At 41.8% G+C, this 14,713-nt stretch overlaps 1 long non-coding RNA gene across 1 annotated transcript; it reads left to right on the top strand.

The window, feature by feature from the left end:
- Positions 1-3,624: 3,624 nt before the first annotated feature.
- Positions 3,625-14,507, top strand: LOC141089476 (uncharacterized). Its single transcript, XR_012232302.1, has 2 exons — positions 3,625-3,935; positions 9,619-14,507. It is a non-coding gene; the product is annotated as an uncharacterized lncRNA (long non-coding RNA).
- Positions 14,508-14,713: the final 206 nt, after the last annotated feature.

Raw genomic sequence — 14,713 nt, 5'->3', positions numbered from 1 at the left:
CAGGGGCCCTGTGCCAGTGCCGTCGCCAACGAGTGGGCCCCCCCTGCTTGCTCAGGATCACAGCACTTGCAAAGTTGAAATACTGTGCAGTGAGATGGAAGATGGGGACGACGAGGAGTCCAGACAAGTACAGGGATTCCCTAGCGAGGAGACTTATTTGATTGTTTTCAATGTTGGGACAGCAATTTTTGGGGAGCACTATACTCTGGAGAATGATAGATGGGGCCCACCATACACTGGAACATTCCAAAGGTGGACATCAGACACTGGAGCAGCATTTACAGGGCCCATTATACACTAGAGCATTAGAAATGGGGCCCTTTATGTTTGGAGCATTATTTGGGCCCATAAGACAGTGGAGCTTCATCCATGGGGACCAACATATACTGTAGCATTATGTGGAGCTCATCATATACTGTTTCAAACATTATATGGGACCAATGATTCTGTATGGAGAAATAGATGGGCCTCGTCATGAGATGTAAAAAGTGAAGTATTTTTCATTGTACTATACCGCTATTTCTCTGCCGTATCGGAGCATGATGAGTTGTGGTATGTGTTAAAGGGGCGCTCTTTCGCCCAGGGCACATGAAAACCTGCAGCCAGCCCTCCCCCCCACAACTTTAGCCAAATAACCCCCATTTTTCAGTGCGTAACTTGTATTATGAAGTTAATTAAGGTTGACCAGCTTAAGTAAGAAGAATTGATGATTTTGGCATTCAAATGGGCACTGTAGGTGTGTTTCCTGTCGTCCTCTCACTGCCGACTTTTATTCCCCATTGACTTACATTGGGTTTCGTGTTTCGGGACGACCCCGACTTTTCCCTATAATCGGACGATCTTGCTCGACCCGACTTTTGGAAAAGTAGTTCATTTGAATTCCTTTAGGGCCTGATATGGGTTATAATATGATTTGATATACTAATTCCAACTTTACTTCTTTTTGTGTAATTCTATGTAAGAATCAGCGCTCTTAAAGTAACATCAACGCATGCGTTAAAGATAGGTTATCAGGTCGCAGGGGTTACTATGATATAGCGCCGATACAGGCATGTCCTGTATTGGGAGTTCCAACACATGCGTATTAGCAGAGAACTGCATCCTTAATATGAGATCAGCGCATGCGCTGTGAATAAGATGTCTGGTTGCCTTGGTCACTGAGTTCTGGAGCAAACACGGGCATCTCCGGTCACACTAGTGTAAACTAAACCTTTTTCTATGTAACTTTATGTAGTAATCCGCGCTCCTAAAGGAAAATCAGCGCATGCGTTATAAATAGGTTATCGGGTTGCCTGGGTTACTGAGATACGGCGCCGATACAGGCATTTCCGGTATTGTGAGCTTCAACACATGCACATTAGTAGAAAAATGTGTTCTTAATACAAGATCAGCGCACGCGCTGTATATGTATTGTCAGGTCGCCGTGGTTACTGAACCCTAGAGTGAATTCTGGTATTTCCGGTCTGGTATGCCTCAGCGCAAGCGCATTAGAGCGATAACAAGAGTCACTTCCTGCTCTCATGCTGTTTACAGCGTCTCGTGTCTGGCTAGTTTCACGCCCCCTTGGTAAGCGTTTCAGCTGTTACGCATATGTTAATTTCTAGTTAGACGCATATAAGGACACAGGTTTCCATTGTATGATTACCCCTGACAAAGCCACCTAGTGTGGCGACACGCATCGGGTCTCTCTTTCTCTACCTCATGGGGCTCTAAGTATACTTTATTGTGATACTGTCATAGTTGTGTATTTGATTCCTTTCAGGGGCAGTCTTCACAGCATTTGCTGCATTTTTGTACTGTGTCTTTACTGAATTGCTCAGTTTATATTGCAGACTTTTTCAATAGAGATGTCTGGTGGCACAGCAACTGGTTATTGTCTTTGCAAATTGCTGTTCTAAGATATTGGCTGTTGCGGTTTTTTTACTGCATGATAAGTCACATGTGTTTTATAGGTTTATCATTTACCTCGTGGAGCCTTAGATTTCAATTCATTTGTAAAATCTAGAGTGTAATAAGGTATTTTTTATCCAATTGAGTTTTGCATATGTGACTCACACCTGGATATTTTTACAAGCAGTGAACAAAACATTTTTCTTTTGTGATGGTATGCTGTTTATATCTGTATAGATTGCACACTTTTGAGTCCTATGGGTAGTGGTTTTATTATAAGCCTATGCACTGTCCTTTTGTGTCACATGTGTGACCGTTTTTATAATGTTTTTAATGGTTTCTGTGTGTTCTATAAGTCCAATAAAATTTCCATGTACTATTTCCATGCCTTGTGGTGATCCCCCCCTCATTTTTGGCCTATACTTTTTTCTTTGTTTTGTTTGGATTATTGTTGTTATAGGCAGAGGTTGGATCCCTTGAAGATTACTCTGTGGTGCCCCCTCAATTTGAATTGTTCCAATTTGTTTTCGGAATGCATTTTTAAGCGTTTCCGCAGTGGCAAAAACAGCGGAAACGCTTAAGAAATGCAACGTGGGCACACAACACAACCTCAAAGTAGGTTAATTTTATCATTGAGAGATAGAATATCAAAAATAAAATTCAGAAAATCACATTATATAAATTCTATAAATCTATTTGCATTTTGTAGTGATAAATAAGTATTTGATCCCCTAACAGGTGATTTTTTTTTTTTTTTAGTAGGCTACTAATGGTATCCTGGAATATGGCTAAGGCAGTCCTTTAAGAATATGTAAATTTTATACTGTAGCTTCTCCAGTTTTCTTGCTGTAAACCTCAAACAATTCAGATGTGCATCATATGTAAATTCCAAATGAATTTGCACTGCTACCCACATCCATAATCCACCCACCCTTCTGTGCTGATGTTGCTAGTAGTAAATCCAAACTGAACATGAAATTCGCCCCACGCCCATAATCCCTCCACCTCTTGGCACCGACCTCAGTGATAATAAATGTGAAGAATATTGGAGATATAATTTCATGCCAATGATTTGAATCCTATTTTGCCTGGGATTATAAAACCCTTTTTCCTTTTGTCTACCAGGGACTCAGCAGGAAGTCCAATATGTTCAATGCCTCAAGGGGAAAGCTGGCACCTAGCTGAGCAGGGGGTCAAACCACCAAAAGTTGTGAGTGACAGATCTCACACTTTGAGCAAGCTCAGAGCAAGACAAAAACTTGCTTGCAATATAGAGTCATGCTGAAACTGCAAAAGAACATTATAGAAACATAATTCCATAATGAGATATGGAAATACTGTTATAATTGTAATAAAGTCCTTTCTTTTGTGTGCATGGGTGTATGTGTGTGTGTGTGTGTGTGTATGTATATATATATATATATATATATATATATACCCATGCGTGTATGTATGAGTGTGTGTGTGTGTATATATATGTATGTATATATGAATCTATGCACATGACTGCATATATGCCATTTATTTTTGCCTAAGACTTTGAAACTCTTTTCAGCTGATGTAATACATGGGTGTTACTTTTGGGTGTTACTTTTTGTGAACGTTAGCTGCTTTTCTTGTCTTGCGTGACTTCTATGGTAACTGTAGATAAGGATTTCTAACAAGATCAGCATATTGTATTTACTCTTTTTTTGCAAACGCAATATGTTTCTACACCCTTTCGGCTCTGCTATTTAAACTCTTAAGAATATATATTGAGTTAGACAGAGGACGGTCCACACCTGGTGTGGCTGTCATTCTCTCTCCATGCCGGCATGTCCAATAAAGAAGCATCTTCTTCAGGTCTGGACGATTTCTAATTGGAAGACTGAAACTCCCTTGACATTTTGGTGCGTTGGCCGGGAATCCAACACCTTTCCCTCACCGGTGAGTACTGTAAACCCCTGGCGTCACCAGGGGCATTAATCAGTTATCCTGGTCTGAGGGAAAGTGACGGATTTCGTATAGTCTAAGGATATCTGGGAATCGTCTGTATCTGAATACAGGTAAGAACATTTTATAATTTTCATTATATTCGGTAACCTTGTTAATCCAGTATGACTGTTATTCTTGAAATTGAATGGGGACTGTGATGGTAGACTTTTCCAATTGGAGTTTGTGATTGGCTCCTGTAAGTTGGTAGTTTACATGCAATTGGGGTTATAAGAACTCCTGTAAATTGCTAAGCTCCATAGGAATGGGGTTTTGTTGTTCTTGTAAAATATTCCGAAGAATAATAGTAATCTTTATTTTTTTATTTTTATTTTTGAATGGGATGAATGTTATTTTAGGAATTGAATAGGGAACTGGTAGACTTTTCCAATTGGGGTTAGTGAGAGGCTCCTGTATGTTGGAGGTTTACATGCAATTAGAGTTATAATAAGTTGCGAAGCTCCATAGATTTGAGGTTTGTTTGTTCTTTTAAGATATTCCTCTGAATAACAATAATCTTTATTTTTTATTTTTTGAATGGGTACAAAGCCAGTGTGAGAAGGCTACTGTGGAATAAAAAACTCCGTGTGCACATTAAATTGATCTAGATGGGAGAATCGAGGGAGATTCTCGTTAGATTAACCCCTTAATGACAGCCAATATCTTTTTTCTGACCTGAGATATAAGAGAATATCATCCCCACACAGGTGACGATCCAGCAGCTGTCGGCTGTCTACTATAGCTGACAACTTGCTGTATCCTGCTATACCACTTTGCATTAATTCCCGTAAATCACCTGAAGGGTTAATAAACTATCTGACAGAAGTTTTCAATATGTCAGAGGGTGCTGTTTTTAAAAAGGGCTACTAAGGGGTTAAGGAATCCGGTATAAGATGAATTTTTGCCAGTACTGTTTTGTCTTCTGTACTTTGTTGAATGTTGTTTTCTGTTAAGTGTGCTGTTTTGTCTGTCTTTTAAAACTACATAGAACTAAAACGCCATAAATATGTTTTATGTTACACATGAGACTCCTTGAATGTTATCTTGTGTGAATGTATGAGGATTGAAATAAAATCCTGACTGTATAAGGGAGTCCAGTAGGCGTGGTCAACAGTCATCTGTAGACTGGAGACAAATCATAGGTTATTATAGTGGTATAAATCACCTAGGTACATGTCACCTGATCCCCATAGAGAATATTCTATGTTGTTTTGCTATGTGTTTTTCTTTTAATAACACAGAGTGACTGAACCCTCCTCATTTCACTGAGGAGAGTCTGCGCCTGTGGTGCTCTGAATACCTGATATTAAGAACGGGAACGTCTCTGTATATAAAGAGGCGGTGTCATTGGACTTTATCTCAGCACTTCAGGAATAGGAGTACGAGGGAACTTTAATCTCTTGTCTTATGTCTCTGTGTACGTGTGGCTGTCCAATCCCTAACTGTGAAGAGTGTTGTACGTTGTGTGTTTGTACTGTTACACTGGTCAGAAGTCCATGTGAGCATATTTATCTCGTTCATGTCAGTGACCACATTTATCATCGTGACCCCATTCCTTGGGGACCGTTCATGTTTATTACACTGTGTTGTCACACTCGCCCCTTACAGGACTTCATTGGACGGAGATGGCAACATATAGAGATACAAGCTGGTAAATATCTAGGACATGGTGTAATCAGTGAGGATTATTTAGATCCTGGATATTAGGAGCAGTAATTGAATTGTTGCTATTGGTTTCTTATCTTCTTGTTGATATATGAATTTCACTGATATTTGTCAGACTTCTTATAAGTGGGTAGAAATCCATTGTGCTCCAGGGTTTATATTGTGCATAGTCCTCATCTTGTTTGTCTTTTTGTGTTTAAGAATTTTATGTAACATCATTATGGGACTTTATCCCATAGATATACACTCACTGGCCACTTTATTAGGTACACCATGCTAGTAAGGGGTTGGACCCCCTTTTGCCTTCAGAACTGCCTCAATTCTTCGTGGCAGAGATTCAACAAGGTGCTGGAAGCATTCCTCAGAGATTTTGGACCATATTGACATGATGGCATCACACAGTTGGCGCAGATTTGTCGGCTGCACATCCCTGATGCGAATCTCCCGTTCCACCACATCCCAAAGATGCTCTATTGGATTGAGATCTGGTGACTGAGGAGGCCATTTGAGTACAGTAAACTCATTGTCATGTTCAAGAAACCAATCTGAGATGATTCGAGCTTTATGACATGGCGCATTATCCTGCTGAAAGTAGCCATCAGATGTTGGGTACATTGTGGTCATAAAGGGATGGACATGGTCAGCAACAATACTCAGGTAGGCTGTGGCGTTGCAACGATGCTCAATTGGTACCAAGGGGCCCAAAGAGTGCCCAGAAAAAATTCCCCACACCATGACACCACCACCACCAGCCTGAACCGTTGATACAAGGCAGGATGGATCCATGCTTTCATGTTGTTTACGCCAAATTCTGACCCTACCATCCGAATGTCGCAGCAGAAATCGAGACTCATCAGACCAGGCAACGTTTTTCCAATCTTCTACTGTCCAATTTCGATGAGCTTGTGCAAATTGTAGCCTCAGTTTCCTGTTCTTAGCTGAGAGGAGTGGTACCCAGTGTGGTCTTCTGCTGCTGTAGCCCATCTGCCTCAAAGTTCGACGCACTGTGCGTTCAGAGATGCTCTTCTGCCTACCTTGGTTGTAACGGGTGGCAATTTGAGTCACTGTTGCCTTTCTATCAGCTCGAACCAGTCTGCCCATTCTCCTCTGACCTCTGGCATCAACATGGCATTTCCGGCCACAGAACTGCCGCTCACTGGATTTTTTTTCTTTTTCGGACCATTCTCTGTAAACCCTAGAGATGGTTGTGCGTGGAAATCCCAGTAGATCAGCAGTTTCTGAAATTCTCAGACCAGCCCTTCTGGCACCAACAATCATGCCACGTTCAAAGGCACTCAAATCACCTTTCTTCCCCATACTGATGCTCGGTTTGAACTGCAGGAGATTGTCTTGACCATGTCTACATGCCTAAATGCACTGAGTTGCCGCCATGTGATTGGCTGATTAGAAATTAAGTCTTAACACACAGTTGGACAGGTGTACCTAATAAAGTGGCCAGTGAGTGTATATTTTATGATCTTGTCCTCATTGTAAGGCAGGATTTTTATTGCCCATTACATCTGAAGGCTGGAAAGTTGTTAAGATTGTAGAAAGGAGGTGTCTTTTGAATGAGACTGGATATGGTCCTTTTTCATCTGGTACCCAGAGATAACAGTCTTCAGATCAGATGTGCAATGTGTCCTTATTGGGAACTTATAGGCCTAACTCTTATATATTATAACAAATAGAGAGTAAACATTGTAGATCCCTGACAATGTCTTTTTTGTCTTGAAAAAACTAGGAGAAGGCACCACCCAGAGCAAACAGTCCTGAGGTGGGAGATAAGCTGTGAGCATGAGATGTGTTGTGGAATGTGGTTGTGGTTTTGAGATAAGAAGGGGCCACTAGGAGACCCTGAATGTGTCTTTTGACAGATGGGTTGCATTGGATGATAAACTTAGTTTAAAATTTGGTACAAGAAATGTGTAAAGAGAGGAAATATTTAATTTGGCTAAAGTAGAAATTCATTTATAAAAAAAACACTGTATTTCCAGAAGTAACTCTCCTTGTGGGAAGCCATGAGGTCACTTTTCTTGTTGATTCAGGAGCCACTAGAACCTTAGTACATCCAGAAGAGATACCGACTATTGGACTGTCTGCTGCCTGCATAGTGGTAAAAGGAGCAAGTGGTAAGACACAGAGAGCCATTGTCTACGCCTGTGGAGACACCGGGCCCTCGGCACAGGTAAAAGTGCAATTACCCAAATTATATTATCGGCTGTGTGGAGGGATATGATGCAGCCCTGAGGCTGGGAATAATTCCTACTGCTGCAGGACTATAGGTGATATCCATGGCTGAGACAATGGTGCTCCAGGGGTATGGGGAATCTAGATATTATTACAGTCTAGATCTAATAACTGCAGGACCATCCTCAGTTACTGAGTCCTTCATCAGGGAAGCAATAGATAAAGGTATACAAATGTAGATGTTCACACACCTGAAGGACTACACTGCACCATGTACTACAGGTATTTCAGGGGTCCTGATGTAAAATATGAGAATTTCCATGCTCTAGATTGTTCTTTGCACACCATATACTGGAATTATAAAGGGAACTGTGCCGTCAGTTGTAATCTGTCAGGACAAATTAAATTGTTGTTTTTGCTTTTTAGAGGCACCGTGCCACATGTTTCCCTCTCCAGATGTGAAGGTAGATCATGGAAATTCCTTGGTGATTTTGTTGAAGAGTGTAAGGAAAGTAACGATGGGAGGATTTGGGTGATAGCTCATTTTACAATGCCAGACTGCAGGCATAATCACAAGTACTAAAGTGGAACACCATTTCTAAACCCAGTGTCCACCTGCAGCGAGGCGGGGGAACGAGTGAGAAATGCTGATCCTTTCCTACAATTAGAGGAAGAATTGACCACATACCCAGAATCTTTGTGGTTCTCATGACCTGCAGATGTGGGATTGATAATAGGGGTGATTATACCCTGTCCAGCTCACCTTGTAACACAGCCTTGTTTCCAGTAGGGAGGGCGCCCCCATCTGTAAACAAGGCGGTGATAACAAGAGCCCCCACAGTGCCAGACCCCCATACTCTGCTGAATGACTGGAGGCCGGAACATAAGGTCTTTACAGTGATGTCAGTAATGTCTTCTTCAGCATCCTGGTACATCCAGATAGCCTGGTTTGGTTTGTATTCACATATAAGGGGAGCAGGTATACATTCACCAGGATCCCACAAGGGTACGGTGAATCACCTACTATTGTTTTCCAGGTAAAATCGGCTAACCTAGCTCAGTGTGAGTCACCAGGAGGCAGCCAGATGCTCTTATATGTGGATGACATGCTATTGGCATTTAAAAAAAAAAATATTGGGTTATGACCTATATGTATAAACTGCCCAGTGACCTCCTAAGATATGTCACAGTATTGAGCCATGGCATAAGCTATGTCTCAACAGGAGGGATGGTAGAGGTCATATCTTACGCATTTATGATGTATGGCTTTACTAACTATTAAAATTTTTTGTTTAATCTGCATTACTTGTGCAAAAATAATTCCTAAGGGAATCTGAGACCAGAGAGAGGACAATGTCCTCACCCTGAATGAATACTTATTCCAACACATTTGTATGGATTTTATTGAACAAGTGTGAGGGAAAAAGTACGGCCTTGTTATTATGGATGCTTTCAGCAGGTGGATTGAAGCTGTCGATCCAGATGCATTAATGGTACCGAAAGCCCTTCTAAAGGAAATCATACCCAGATTTGGGGTTCCAGAAAATATATAGTAAACTAAGTAATGTTATTATTACCTAAAACATTGTCAATTGAGTTGGGAAACCACTGTGCCTGTCATCCTGTCAGCCGGACTGGTTGGGAGACACAGTGGGATCTTGAAAAATAGGTTGACAAAGACCATGCAGGAAACAGGAAAAATTGGTTGCACTGTCTCCTATTGGTTGTACTAAATATGTGTGTCACACGGACATCGGTAGTGCTGACAGGCTTTGAAGTTGTATACGGGAGACCTTTTCTGTTACCTCAGCTAAAATTCTTTAGAAGGATAGATGAGGAAGGTGATTGTACATTAGCAGAATATATGGCTAAGATATTAACTCACAAAGAAGTTTCTACTCGTAGTTTTGTTCCAGGAAACCCACTAAGAAAACCTGAGATCGTGAAACCTGCAGACTGGGTCCTTGTGAAGGTGATAAAGAAGAAACACCAGCACCATCCTAAGTGGGAAGGTCCTTACCAAGTCCTGTGGACTTCTCCTACTGCGGTCAAGATTCTTGGATCCTTCTCTCACACTATAAACTTGTCAGACAGGTAGGGACAGAGTAGGATCTGACTTGCTTGTCAAAGTCCAGCTACAAAGGGAGGTTTTCCACAAGGGAAAGCTTGTCTCAAACTGGTGAAGTCTCCCATTCATCCCCCTACCCGGACAAGACGGTCAGATCTAGGATGTGTACATCAGGGTTAGTCACATGTATATTCTTCGTGACCATAGTGATGGGAGATTGGACAGTAATAGACCCAGCAGGAGAGGAAAGTCCAGGGTGGTAGAATGGTATCAGATTTAGGACTTTAAAATCCTACTTTTTAAATTGGGCAGGAGGCCGCCATGTTAGTGGATTTCTGTCTGTTGTATAAATGATACAGAGACAGGGAACAAGCTGTGAGACTAGCCGAGTCTGATATGTATGTTTGTGTTATGAGCTCTAATAGCAGTGGGACTGGAGTAAAGCAGCATGGACAATTGTAGCCCGAGACTATAGGTATAAGCCTTATGGCTACATAGATTTTAATGCCTGATTCTCCATTAGGAAAAAGGAGATCCCCTTACACAAATAAGAATAATTGTAATCAGCTACTGAGAACTGTAAAGAAACCCTAAGATGAGGGATCAAAGGTTATAGGAGCTGATATATCAGGAGCAGACCCAATAGGACATTTCTACATAGAAGTTCAGAATAATAGCATACATAGATCCAAGGAAGGTATGTCAGAAATTAACCCTAACAGAGTCTATAGGGTTCATAGTTAGATTGTCTAACCTAACTTATGAAGATAAACTAGCTCTAGAGAGAGGCTATGAGGAGAAGAATGAATGGCTTAACTACATTGCAAAAAGCTTAAGAAATTAAGTTATATAGTAAAACTTATGTCTGCTCAGAAAATGAATGGAAAATGTAAAATGTTATCATTTTTATATCCTCCACTAGAGAAACGGATATCCCACCACAGGTGATTGCTAATCCTGGTAACTATACTTGTTTTAGTCTTCCAGGGCATGGGCACGACTTCGGAGAGTTCCAAGGCGACTCTTGTAGAGAACGGATCATTGTCTCCCACAGGGCCAAGTACTCAGCCATATGGTCAGACCACACTACCCTGAGAGCGGATATATGGTGGTTATGCGGTGATAAAAGCATAAGAGCCAGACTACCACATGGTTCCCGAGGGGATTGTGCGGTGGTCCAGCTAATCATGCTGTTCCACCTGTTGTCAACAGGGATATGGCCAAAGGTACGTAGTGGAAGAGACAGAATCATGAAACTCTGGAAGGATCCTTCCATTCTAGTATCTACAGAGATGACATTGGAGTTCCCAGGGGAGTGACCAACGAGTACAAGGCTAGGAACCAGGTAGCAGCCGGGTGGGAATTCATAATTTGGTGGGTGATTATAAAAATGAATGTAGATTGGATAAACTACTTATACTATAACCAGCAGAGATTTGTTAATTATACCCGAGATGCAGTTAAAGGGATAGCTGAGCAATTAGGACCAATTCCTCTCATGGCTTGGTAGAATAGGATGGCATTAGACAAGTTCTTAGAAGAAAAGGGAGGTGTATATAAAATGTTTGGAGGATTTTTGTTGCACCCTTTATCCCTGATACAGATCCTGATGGAAATATCTCCAAAGCTCTTGATGGACTGACTGCCCTGTCTAATGAATTAGCAGAGAACTCTGGAGATAACGACATATTCGCTTCCTGGATTGAAGGATGGTCCGGATTATTCACTTCTGCGTTGACATCTCTTACCATCGTGGCCGGAGTGCTGATTGTTTGTGGATGCTGCGCTATTCTATGCATTAGAGGACTTGTTCAAAGACTGATTGACTCTGCCATAACAAAACCTATGTATCAAGGAATGGAGACCTTGGAATCCAACGAAAGAATGAAAAATTTGGACTTAATGATAAATATACATATTACTCTCCCTCTAGATTATATGAAGATCTTCTGTGAAATCTGACAAAAAGAAATCTGTCCCCAATGTGTACAGATAAATGATTTTATTACAAGATGAGGGAATGTTATAATAATTGTAATAAAGTCCTTTCCTTTGTGTGCATGGGTGTATGTATATATATATATATATATATATATATATATATATACCCATGCGTGTATGTATGTATGAGTGTGTGTGTGTATATATGTATGTATATATGTATCTATGCACATGACTGCATATATGCCATTTATTTTCGCCTAAGACTATGAAACTCTTTTCAGCTGATGTAATACATGGGTGTTACTTTTGGGTGTTACTTTTTGTGAACGTTAGCTGCTTTCCTTGTCTTGCGTGACTTCTATGGTAACTGTAGATAAGGATCTCTAACAAGCTCAGCATATTGTATTTACTCTTTTTTGCAAACGCAATATGTTTCTACACCCTTTCGGCTCTGCTATTTAAACTCTTAAGAATGTGTTGAGTTAGACAGAGGACGGTCCACACCTGGTGTGGCTGTCATTCTCTCTCCATGCCGGCATGTCCAATAAAGAAGCATCTTACTTATTCAGGTCTGGACGATCTCTAATTGGAAGACTGAAACTCCCTTGACAAATACCATACGTTCTATACATCGTGTATATTTCCGAGATCTCCAGAACATGGTGAACGCCTTACAGGGTGTCTCTATTCATTCTAGCACCCCAGGGAGGGGAGTTACGAAGAATGGCCTGTGAGAACCAGGTAGCAAAGATGTGTTTAGTCACCACACATAGCAGGGGCCTGGCCATATCTGATGGTGCCAAAACTTCATTCCTAGGACTGTACATTAAAGAGTTATGTTTTGGAGTCTTTAGCTGCTAGAGGCAAGGGGAGTGGATTTAGATTCAGCCCAGAGGGCAGGAGGGGAAAGACCCAAATATATAATAAAAGGCTAGTGTAAGGCCATGTTGTTGCTCTCTCTGTTATGCATGCAGTCCACTTCGAAATGGGAGTCAAGTTGAATAATGTGTTGTGAAGGACCTAGGAGCCAAGTGGCAGCCCATAACCCCTGGGCCCAGCGCACACATAGTCAAACATCAACCCAGTAGACCCACCTGCTTAACTTTTGTTCTAGCACTATTATATTTGCATATCTGACCATCGTATGCAGTATGTGTAACCATTGTGTATATAATGCATTGTCTAGTGTGAACTTAAGGTGATTATATAATTTAGCCTTGGGCTGCTCTTTTATCTTGATCCAAGAATCCACACTTCAGTTGCTCGGCTTAACTTTCCATACTACCGGGGCTGGTTCCTGGCCTTAAATAATCCCATTAACGGACCGGGCTTATATCTAATGAGGAACTGGTGGCAGTCCTATTGGGCTGACAGTGCTCTGTTTCACTGCTGCTAGTGAAAGGAGCCTCTCAGCCTGTTAGAATTGTGAGTGTGGTGCCACATTAGTGACTGTAAGGGCTACATCCTCTCACTCTCCATTCCTCCCCATCTGTATAAAACTGTACCAATCTAGCTTTACATTTTTCCAGGGGGTGCAGAGCATCACATTGGTGAAAGTAGGGAGACCACATTACATGATATGTCTGATGTAAAAGTGAAGTCTGGCGGGCCCCTCACAAGTGGTGGCAGCAGTGGAATTTTGCATGATCTCTCTGGTGCCATCCTTCACAGTAAATGACAGTGAAGATTTTTTTTATCACTATTGATGGGGCTGAGAGGCTGGTAGGACTATGGGCAGGGTTAGGGGAGCATATTTATTTTGAATTTACATATGCTTGACTAACAGGCACACAGGCATGAATTCTCCAGTGCTTACAGCAAAAAAAGTGGAAAAGTTACAGCAATAAAAGTTACATATTGTGAAAAGGCTGCCTAAGCCCTATTTTTGGATACTGTTATTATTGTACTAAAAAGGCACCTGACAGATTCTCTTTAAAGTAGATAAAGCTGAAGGAAGGATTCCTTATCTCAGATAAACAGGACTTAAGGTACTGTCACACTTAGCGATGTACCAGCGATCCCGACCAGCGATATGACGCGGTCAGGATCGCTGGTACATCGCTAAGTGGTCACTAGTGAGCTGCCACACAGGCAGATCTCACCAGCGACATTGCTGGGAACAGGGGTCGCTACTTACCTGTCACACTAGGCGATCCTGCGTCCTCCCGCCCGGCTCTACGCTCGTCGCTCCACAGGAAGCTGACGACGAGAAACAGTCCTGGACGTTCTCGCGCGATCAGCGATAACCAGCGGGGGTGCGGGTCGTAGGTAAGTATCAGACACAGCGATGTCGCTAGCAATATCACTATAACAAGTATTGCTAGCGATATCGCTTAGTGTGACAGGCCCTTTAGGCAAGCAATTATATATAGAAGAAAGAAAGCTAGAGTGTTTCATTCTAGGACAGGAGTTCTCTTACATAGAGCTGAAGATGCAGTGGCCCAGCAAGGAGCATGTAGCCCTCATTAGATGGACTTGGAGAGTACTAGTGGAGTTGTACTGACGACTTCAGCGAGTGAGGTCCTTGCAAATAAGCTGAGAGTAGCTGTGAGGGGCTGTAGTGACACATCTCAAACCATGTGGTACTCATTGGAAAATGGAACTTCCCGTAATGGTTTGTTGGACTGTTGTAACTTGTATTAGAAGTAATGTACCGCTACATGTAACCGGAAAGTTCCTGTCTCCTCCTAATGCAAAAGTAGCATTCACGAAGTGCTGTGCCTAGTATCTGATGTAAACATTTCTCATCAAGTTGTTAAATAAAGAAAAATTTATTTTTTAACTCTTGTCTCCCTCATTCATCTCTACCTCATCTGGTCCTGACCTGCCAAGTCAAACGACAGTGTGTGGTCTGCAGAGGCGTATCGCTAAGGTAGCATCAGCACATTCATCTAGCCATGACCCCCATGTTCCTGTAGCATGACGTGGCGTGAATGCTTCTCGCTTTGCCCATGACTGCTGCCCTACACTATATTACTGTCGTATGGC

The sequence above is a fragment of the Dendrobates tinctorius genome, unplaced genomic scaffold (assembly GCF_039654945.1).
Source record: "Dendrobates tinctorius isolate UK_male_01 unplaced genomic scaffold, ASM3965494v1 ptg000046l, whole genome shotgun sequence".
NCBI lineage: Eukaryota > Metazoa > Chordata > Amphibia > Anura > Dendrobatidae > Dendrobates > Dendrobates tinctorius.
Note: the sequence above shows the minus strand (reverse complement) of the source record. Positions and strands in the feature narration are given on the sequence as shown.